This window comes from Poeciliopsis prolifica, unplaced genomic scaffold (assembly GCF_027474105.1).
Source record: "Poeciliopsis prolifica strain line A6 unplaced genomic scaffold, Auburn_PproV2 SCAFFOLD044, whole genome shotgun sequence".
NCBI lineage: Eukaryota > Metazoa > Chordata > Actinopteri > Cyprinodontiformes > Poeciliidae > Poeciliopsis > Poeciliopsis prolifica.
The window spans coordinates 1357935-1367500 of NW_026562419.1; the positions used below are offsets into that span (position 1 = coordinate 1357935).

A 9566-nucleotide genomic window follows, 5' to 3' on the forward strand; every position below is an offset into this window, starting at 1 on the left:
TTACAGTTTGATGAACTCAGCTGTGTCTCCTCCTGAATAGTACAATAGTAGTAAAAGAAGCCAAACCCAGCACGTAGCGGCTCAGTGAATCTGGTCTGGACTCTGTGGATCAGAGTCATGGTTTCAGAGACGCTGTAGAAACACAGAATACCTGCTCTGTGGTCCAGGTACATTCCCACTCTGGAGGAAACTGGACCTGGTACTTTGGTTTCGACTTTGTTATTCCTGAATGTGTAACTGCTGCTGTCACAACGTAAAGCCCAGGAGTTTTCATTGAAGCCAAAGGCACATTCATGCGTTTTACCTGCCCTGCTGATACTTGGGTATGAAACTGCCACTTCAATACCGCCGCCTACCCACTCCACCTCCCAGTAACAACGCCCAGTCAGACTCTCCTTACTCAATACCTGAATCCAAGAACTGAATCGATCTGGATGGTCAATATATGACTGTTTTTGTTTAGTCAAAGTTGCTTTACCGTCATCTTCAGACAGCAGCAGGTAACTGTTTGCTGTGTTTGGGTCCAGATTGATGTGTCGGACATTTTGCAGGAAGTCTGCTCTGGTATTTGGTTCTGGTCTAAACAGCAATACATCCACATCACTTATTGCCAGTTCAACGTTTCTCAATGAGTCTCTCAGGACGTCCTTCAGTTTGTCTCTGAGCTCTGACACAGCTGCTGTCACGTCCTCAAAGTGTCTCAGAGGACGGATGTTGATGCTGGATGATCTTGTAGACTCACTGAGTGCTGGCAGTGAGGGGTAGTTGAGGAGAAACTGGGTGTGATCCTCTGTGTGTGAGAGCTGCTCCAGCTCAGCGTCTTTCCTCTTCAGCTCAGTGATCTCCTGCTGCAGCTTCTCCTGAACATCTTTGACTCGACTCACTTCAGTTTCCTGCTGGGATCTGATCTGCTGCTTCACATCAGAGCTTCTTTCCTGGAGGAGACGGATCAGCTCAGTGAAGATCTTCTCACTGTCCTCCACTGCTTTATCAGCAGAGACATTGATGGCCTCCACCTCCTGTTGAAGCAGCTTCACATCTTTCTCTTGGTCCTGGATTCTCTGATGGATTTGTTGTCGACTCTCCTGGAGCTTCTTCTGCTTCTCATCCATTTCTGCTGCAGCTGGGACTGTTTCATGGCCTTTATGTTCCTCCATAGTGCAGAGATAACAGATACACAGCTGATCAGTACGACAGAAGATCTTCATCACCTCATCATGACGAGAGCAGATGTTCTCCTGGAGGTTCTTTGATGGATCCACCAGCTTGTGTTTTTGTAATGGTGGAACATCGTAGTGAGTTTGCAGGTGCCGTTGACAATATGAAGCTAAACAAAATAAACAAGACTTGACAGCTTTCCTCTTCCTCCCAGTGCAGACATCACAGGCCACATCTTCAGGTCCAGCATAGCAGTGATCAGCTGGAGCAGCTTGGAGTCCATTCTTCTTCAGGTCCTCCACTACAGCAGCCAACGTCATGTTTTTTTTGATGGCAGGTCTCGGTTTGAACTCTTTCCTGCACTGAGGGCAGCTGTAGGTTTTCCTCTGATCTTCTCCATCCCAGTGTTGTTTGATGCAGTTCATACAGTAACTGTGTCCACAGGGAATAGTCACCGGATCCTTCAGCAGATCCAAACAGATGGAGCAGGAGATTTTATCCATCTCAACTCTGCTCTATTAAGAATGCCTCTGTGAGCTTCACCTGTACTTTTATCACTTCCAGTCGACGTCATCTAAGGTGGAATGTACCTGTTGGCCACACCTTTATATTACCTGAGAGGTGGGGAAATAACTTTGATAGGTGGAGCTGACAGTGTTTCATTAAAAGAAGGTGGAGTTTGATACATGGAAAATACATGATTGAACTTTTCAGCAAGACATATATTAATTTGTTTGTAATAAATAATACCTGAATATTGATGGAAAAGTTCTAGTTCTATTAGTTTATTTATCTTTTAACAATATTAAGGCATTAGTCATTTAAAACTAGCTTCTATATCTGCATAAAGAGTTAGTTTTGTTTTATTGTAAGTGAAAACCGACAGGTTACAATAGCTTGAATGATTAATTAAAAAGGACACACATGAAATGAGAACAGTGTGGAGTTTATTTATTAATTTGCTCTTTGTGTGAACAAAATATAGATCCTAAACCTAATAAAATTAGGTTTTTTGTCCTTTAATTGAAAAGGACAAACTCTTATGCACTTAATGGGAAATATTTCAATAGTACACTTTGTAGTCTTGACATTTAACATAATTACATGATAACATAATTACACAATAATAATAATAACATAATAATAATAATAGGTTGTTATTATCTTGTCTGTTTCAGTTTTGAACCGGTTTGTTTTTCTCTGTTCCTGTTTCTTCCAACCTGCAGCTGAAAAACATCTGTGATCCTTCATGACCCAGGAGGTTCTGCTGCTTCCCCACAGAACCATCAGAATCTCCTCAGGTAGCGACAGCAGCTCACCTGGAAACAGGTGAATCCCAGAGGAACGAGGATGAACTGAAACACCACATGGAGGAAACAGCTCAATATATTTAGTTTATTCTGTTATTTTTCTTCCTTTATTTTTTGTTTCCTTCAGTTTTTATTTTCTTTTTTTTATTTTCTCCATTTAATTACCTTCCATTTCTTGTTCCTATTTCCCTTTTTCACAATTTTCTTCACATTTTCATGCTTTTCTTTGTTCTGATGCCTGAGATGCTTTCAGTGAATTTTAAAAGCCCAGAAAACCCAAAAAGCCATGGAGTGTTGCAGAAAATAAACTCACTGGTTGAATACTGACAAGCAGGAGAAGCCGGGGATTCGGGTTTTGTTTTATTAATGAAGCTCAGAGAAAGATGCTCACACCTCCTACGTGTTTTCTTCTTCTTCTGGTTCTGGTTCTGGACGCTGAGCCGGTTCTGGTTGCGTAACGCTTTCCGCTCTCCCACCGACTCCCACGTAGAGAAACGCGAAGCTCTGCTGAGATTCAGACAGGAAACGAGGAAACGAGGCTGGAGCTGAACTTCAGATCAATACACAGAAATCAGTTTTCATTCAAAACTGAATTCCTGCAAGCTGCTGGTAGAAATGTTGACAGTTCAACCAGGACAAGATTATTTTAATTAAACTAAATCATAATTCAAAACACTTCAGTGACTCCAAAGGGAAAAACTATTTCAGAAACTTTTCTAATTTAAACTCAAGTTGATAGTAAGAAAATATTTAAATGATCTGGATTTTTATTGATCAATATTTTCTGTTTTATTACTGGGAGCCATGTTTGCTGCTCACAATATGTCAGATAGCTTTTAAACAGATTATTCTTAATTTATTCAGGAAAATATCATAATTTATGTATATTTGTATAAAATAAAGCCAGGAGAGAAACATCAGAATTTCAAAGATGCTATTTGTGAGACACTGATAAATATTTTGACCTTAAATGTCATATTTTCATTCACTGTAAGCAGAAAATTATCAAAATTAACTGAAAAGCTTCAAAGCCTCAGTTTGAGTTAAATTACAGAAATAAATGACATTTTCATTAATATTCTATTTATTGAATCTGCATAATAGATCTGAGCTGCACTAATGATCAATTTTACATAAATACATTTATTTATCTTTATCATAGGAGTTATTAGATGAATAACCATCAGCCCACATTTTTATAAAACTCTTTTATTGATTCATTTTCATTCATCCAGTATTTTTTCCACTCAATCAGGACAATATTTCCTCTGTTTCTTTTATTTATAAAAACTTCATTATGTACATCCTCTCTGTATTTACACTATTTCACAGAAAACGCCGGTGGGAGAGCCTCACACCTGCAGGAAATCAGCCTGAAATACCAACTTGTTGCCGGGAAGATGTGTCCAAACTCTGCTTGCTGTTGCCTGGCGACAGCGGCTCGTCGAATTAACGTCTGCAGCTGATCTCAATTATTTATCCTCTTTTTATCACTATTCGCTTCAATAGCCGAGAAAAAAACACGAAAGGATGGTTTCGCTTCACAAACGCAGAACAAAAACTCATGAAGAAGATCCAGATTTTCTAGAATTGAAGTGAATTTGCTGCAAACGGGCAGAAGCGTCATAAAACCGGCTGATATCATCGTCACAACGTGACTAAATGTTCAAACCAGGCGGATTTCTGAGGTTCATTAGATTAAATTTAAACTTGGATTAAATGTGTAATCGAGGGATTAACATAATTATGGTTCAGCTGCGCAAATTAATGGAAAAGATAATAATTACTGGCAGGATGATGAAAAAATGAAAGCTCCCTGACATCAAGCGCAACAGAAGCTGAATTGTTAAATACTGAATGAATCTCTTACCAGTGTTGAAAAAGAAAACATGAAAATATGATTTATGTGCAGATAAAAGCAGATAATCTGATCCGCTCTGCTGTTTGATGTTTTCACATAAAATCTGTCCAGTTACTGAGTTTTAGGGAAATTAAGAAAAAACAATGTGTGATGAATGAGAACTGGAGCTAAATTCATCTGGTTTCATCATATTTCTAAAGTATATGAGATTAAAACAGCAGATCTAATGTTTTTTCAACTGAAAAAGTGATATTCTTGCAGCAACGTTTGGGTTTTTCTACCCATCTTTCAAGTAATAATTGTGTTTTTGGCTGTAAAAGGAAAGAAAAGGCACAAGGTGATAAATGCATTCTGTTTTCATGAACCGTTCTCTCCCTCCTACGTCTGTGTTCATCACATTTAGGAAGCTTACAAGGCTGAATAAAATAAACCGGCAGGATTTAGAAGTGTCTGCTGCGTAATAATCTCTGTTTTCTTCATGTAACGATGTTTTATTGTATTCTAAAGAAAGATGATAAAAGAAGCACTTAGCCTCCAATCTGAAACATCTACAGACCTTCAGCATCATAACTTTTAATCCCACAGCAATGAGAGAAAAACTCCTGCATTTTCATGTGTAATTTGTAAATGTGGAGATGAAAGATCAGATCAAATCAATAAGTTTTTGAACATTTATCAAACAAAACAAACAGCTGATTAGTAACAGCCGTGATTTTGTGTCTGATTGATAATCAAAATCCTTCCTTTCATTGATCTTTTGTTCTGTTTTCTTCCATTTTAATGCATCGGTTTCATTTTGCTTCGGGTTTTATTTGCTCCAGCTGTTGCAGATGTGAGGCTCTGGTTCTGGTTTCTGGTTCTGGTTTCTGGTTCTGGTTTCTGGTTCTGGTTTCTGGTTCTGGTTCTTCTCATAACGTGGAAACGATGTTCCAGCTGCGGCTGAAACATCACCGGGTTGAGATCAACGCTGACTGAAGACCAGCGCCGTTACGGTTTGGTTGGTTTAAACAGCATCTTCACCTCCTCATTGGTTCAGCAGCAAAAAACAGAAAAGAAAAAGGAGCGAAATCCCAAAACATTCATATATTACATCCATTATTGTTGATTCTGTCCAGAAGCAGCTTCTTCTTCTTTTTCTGGTCGTGTTGTAACATTCACAGCTGACTGACTGGTTCAGTCGGACTTTGGTCAACAACAACAACAAAGAGTCCGTTTCTGTCGCCTCCTCCGCTCTGATTGGTCGGTTTCTCGCTCATTTCAGGTCCAGGTCGGTCTTGGTGTCGTCCAGGTCAAAGTTTAAAACCAGCAGCTTGGTCTCCTCGGTGCCGTTCCTGCTTCCTGCAGCGCAAACCAGCCGCGTGTCGGACGCTCTGATTCGCCAAACCACACCGCCTGAGGAGCACCAATCAATCAATCAATCAATCAATGAAGTGATCTGTACAGCACGTTTCAGCAACAAGGCTATTTTTACTACTATGTACGTTTTATTTTACTGGAGTAACTTTATTATGAAAGTATTCTGAAGATCCAACCAAACATGTTTAATCCACTCAGATTAAACATCAATTTAATCTGAGTGGATTAATAAAAGTCGCTTGGATTTATAAAAGCTGCTCTCAAACATCCAGATGTGTTTGAAAGTGACCTGATCCGCGGCTCTGCAGCGCCACCACGTCCCGCAGCCAGGCGCCGGTCCGCAGGTCCCACAGCTTGACGGTCCCGTCGTCGGAGCTGGACAGAACCAGACCTCTGCAGAACTGCAGGCAGGTCACCGCAGACTGGTGCTTATTGGGACCTGGAGGAAGACCAGACCGTCAGCCGGGCTTCCACTCCAGCTGTGGTCAAACTGGTTTCTGCGTTCGGTCCCACCTTGCAGCGTGGGACACTGTCCGGTTCCGGACGTCCCACACTCGAACGGTGGAGTCGGCGTTCCCGGACACCAGGATGTTGTCCCGCAGCTCCATCCCGCTCGTCAGCGACTGATGGCCGGTCAGCGTGTGAACACATGCGCCTGAACACACCACAAGGTCAACAAGAGGTCGTTTCGTCCTGAAGAGGCTTGAAAACTGATTTCAAATCCACATTTTGAGAGTGAAGTTACTTTAACCGACTAATCAAAACAAGGCTGGACAATAAACTGTCCCAGAAATGATAATAATGTCGTTTTAAGTCTTTGTCAAGTAATAAAATGTTTATGGCATGAAACTCAAGATCACAACCGCACAGATCAATAAGCTGGAACTGATAGATATTTTAAATATAACAAATAAATAAACAAAATTTATAGAAAATGAATTATGAAAAATTATCCTTAAAAAATGTTCAACTGAGGTTGAAAACTTTTCTCATCCAGAGAAAAACAATAAATTATGAAAATTGTTTTAATTCTTCCTGCGATTTATTGATTTATTGCTTATTGTGACCTCAGACATAAACAAAACCATAAATAAAATGGATTTTAAAAAATTAAATGTTAATCTATCAGTTGATTAATTGATTTCTGCAACAAGCTGATATGAAGCCAATCAGAAAGCAAGTTGAGGGAAACATGAAGGCCAAAGAGGGTCTGGTCGTATCGTTTACTTTCTGCTAAAAACATTCAAACTCTCCTCATTACTTCCTCTTCGGCGGCCATGTTTGTTTACTCAGGTTCATCCTCCGATATCTGAGTGTTGGAGAGTGAAACCTGTTCATGTGGCTCATCATCGCCACATCCTGCACAACCAAAACCTTATGAGGCTGAGATCCATTCAGGTCTGGAGAATCTTGCAGTCCAACACAAACTGTGAGGATGTAGAGTCTATGTGCTGCATATCTACCCGTCTATGTGCTGCATATCTACCCGTCTATGTGCTGCATATATACCTGTCTATGTGCTGCATATCTACCCGTCTATGTGCTGCATATCTACCCGTCTATGTGCTGCATATCTACCCGTCTATGTGCTGCATATCTACCCGTCTATGTGCTGCATATCTACCTGTCTATGTGCTGCATATCTACCCGTCTATGTGCTGCATATCTACCTGTCCATGTGCTGCATATCTACCTGTCTATGTGCTGCATATCTACCCGTCTATGTGCTGCATATCTACCTGTCCATGTGCTGCATATCTACCTGTCTATGTGCTGCATATCTACCCGTCTATGTGCTGCATATCTACCTGTCTATGTGCTGCATATCTACCCATCTATGTGCTGCATATCTACCTGTCTATGTGCTGCATATCTACCTGTCTATGTGCTGCATATCTACCTGTCTATGTGCTGCATATCTACCTGTCTATGTGCTGCATATCTACCTGTCTATGTGCTGCATATCTACCTGTCTATGTGCTGCATATCTACCTGTCCATGTGCTGCATATCTACCTGTCCATGTGCTGCATATCTACCCATCTATGTGCTGCATATCTACCTGTCTATGTGCTGCATATCTACCCATCTATGTGCTGCATATCTACCTGTCTATGTGCTGCACATCTACCTGTCTATGTGCTGCATATCTACCTGTCCATGTGCTGCATATCTACCCATCTATGTGCTGCATATCTACCTGTCTATGTGCTGCATATCTACCTGTCTATGTGCTGCATATCTACCTGTCTATGTGCTGCATATCTACCTGTCTATGTGCTGCATATCTACCTGTCTATGTGCTGCATATCTACCTGTCTATGTGCTGCATATCTACCTGTCTATGTGCTGCATATCTACCTGTCTATGTGCTGCATATCTACCTGTCCATGTGCTGCATATCTACCTGTCCATGTGCTGCATATCTACCTGTCTATGTGCTGCATATCTACCCATCTATGTGCTGCATATCTACCTGTCTATGTGCTGCATATCTACCCGTCTGTGTGCTGCACATCTACCTGTCTATGTGCTGCATATCTACCTGTCCATGTGCTGCATATCTACCCATCTATGTGCTGCATATCTACCTGTCTATGTGCTGCATATCTACCCGTCTATGTGCTGCATATCTACCTGTCCATGTGCTGCATATCTACCTGTCTATGTGCTGCATATATACCTGTCTATGTGCTGCATATCTACCTGTCTATGTGCTGCATATCTACCCGTCTATGTGCTGCATATCTACCCGTCTATGTGCTGCATATATACCTGTCTATGTGCTGCATATCTACCTGTCCATGTGCTGCATATCTACCTGTCTATGTGCTGCATATCTACCTGTCTATGTGCTGCATATCTACCCGTCTATGTGCTGCATATCTACCTGTCTCCACGTCCCAGACTCTGATGGACGTGTCCAACGAGCCGCTCACCACGAAGACGCCGTCAAACTGCAAGGAGACAGGAAGAAACCGATTCAGCTGCTGTGGCAGAGATGGGACACACTCGCTAATATGTGTGTGTGTGTGTGTGTGTGTGTGTGTGTGTGTGTGTGTGTGTGTGTGTGTGTGTGTGTGTGTGTGTGTGTGTGTGTGTGTGTGTGTGTGTGTGTGTGTGTGTGTGTTTACCTGCAGAGAGTACACTCTGTTGGTGTGACCCTGCAGAGTGTGGAGACACGCCTCCGTCTCGGGGTCCCACACCTTCACCACGTAGTCGTATCCGCCCGACACGACCCGCCGCCCGTCGTACTGGACGCAGCGCACCGCCGCCATGTGGCCCGTCAGCACGTGTTCGCAGCGGCCCGTCGACACGTTCCACACGCGCAGCGTCGTGTCCCGGGAACCGGACACCACCCTGCGACAGGGAGCGTGATGTCACTGCAGCCTGAGCCAATCAGAATGCGGCACTCACCACTTTAAGACAGACACCACTAAATAAGACGATCAGACAACGAATCCCAGTGGAATAACAGGAAACTACGAAAATAAAACTGTTTAAAATATTTTTTTAATGTTCAAAATGAGCTTAAATTAGGAGAATCTGAATTAGAGATTAATGAGATTAATCAGATTAATCAATTAGCTGTCAGAATAACCAATAGAACAACTGATAACTAAAATAATTGCTAGTTGCAGCTCTGTGGTTCATGGATGATGAAGATACGAATTCAGTTGTTGAGTCATTAAACAATTATTGATTACTTTCATCTTTTAAATTATTTATAATCTATAAAAAAAGCTTTTAGCGTTTAAATGAAAAAATCTGCAGAATGTGCCAATTTCTTCCCAATTAATTGATCAGCTGAGAGAGAAAAGTGATTAATCAATAGAGTAGACCAATTAAATTGAATAAATCAATGATTATAATTATGGAGTG

At 41.4% G+C, this 9566-nt stretch overlaps 2 pseudogenes; both read right to left on the reverse strand.

The window, feature by feature from the left end:
* Positions 1-4943, reverse strand: LOC129376643 (tripartite motif-containing protein 16-like; annotated as a pseudogene).
* The window catches only part of LOC129376470 (F-box/WD repeat-containing protein 7-like), a 24779-nt pseudogene continuing 20099 nt past the window's right edge, over positions 4887-9566 (reverse strand).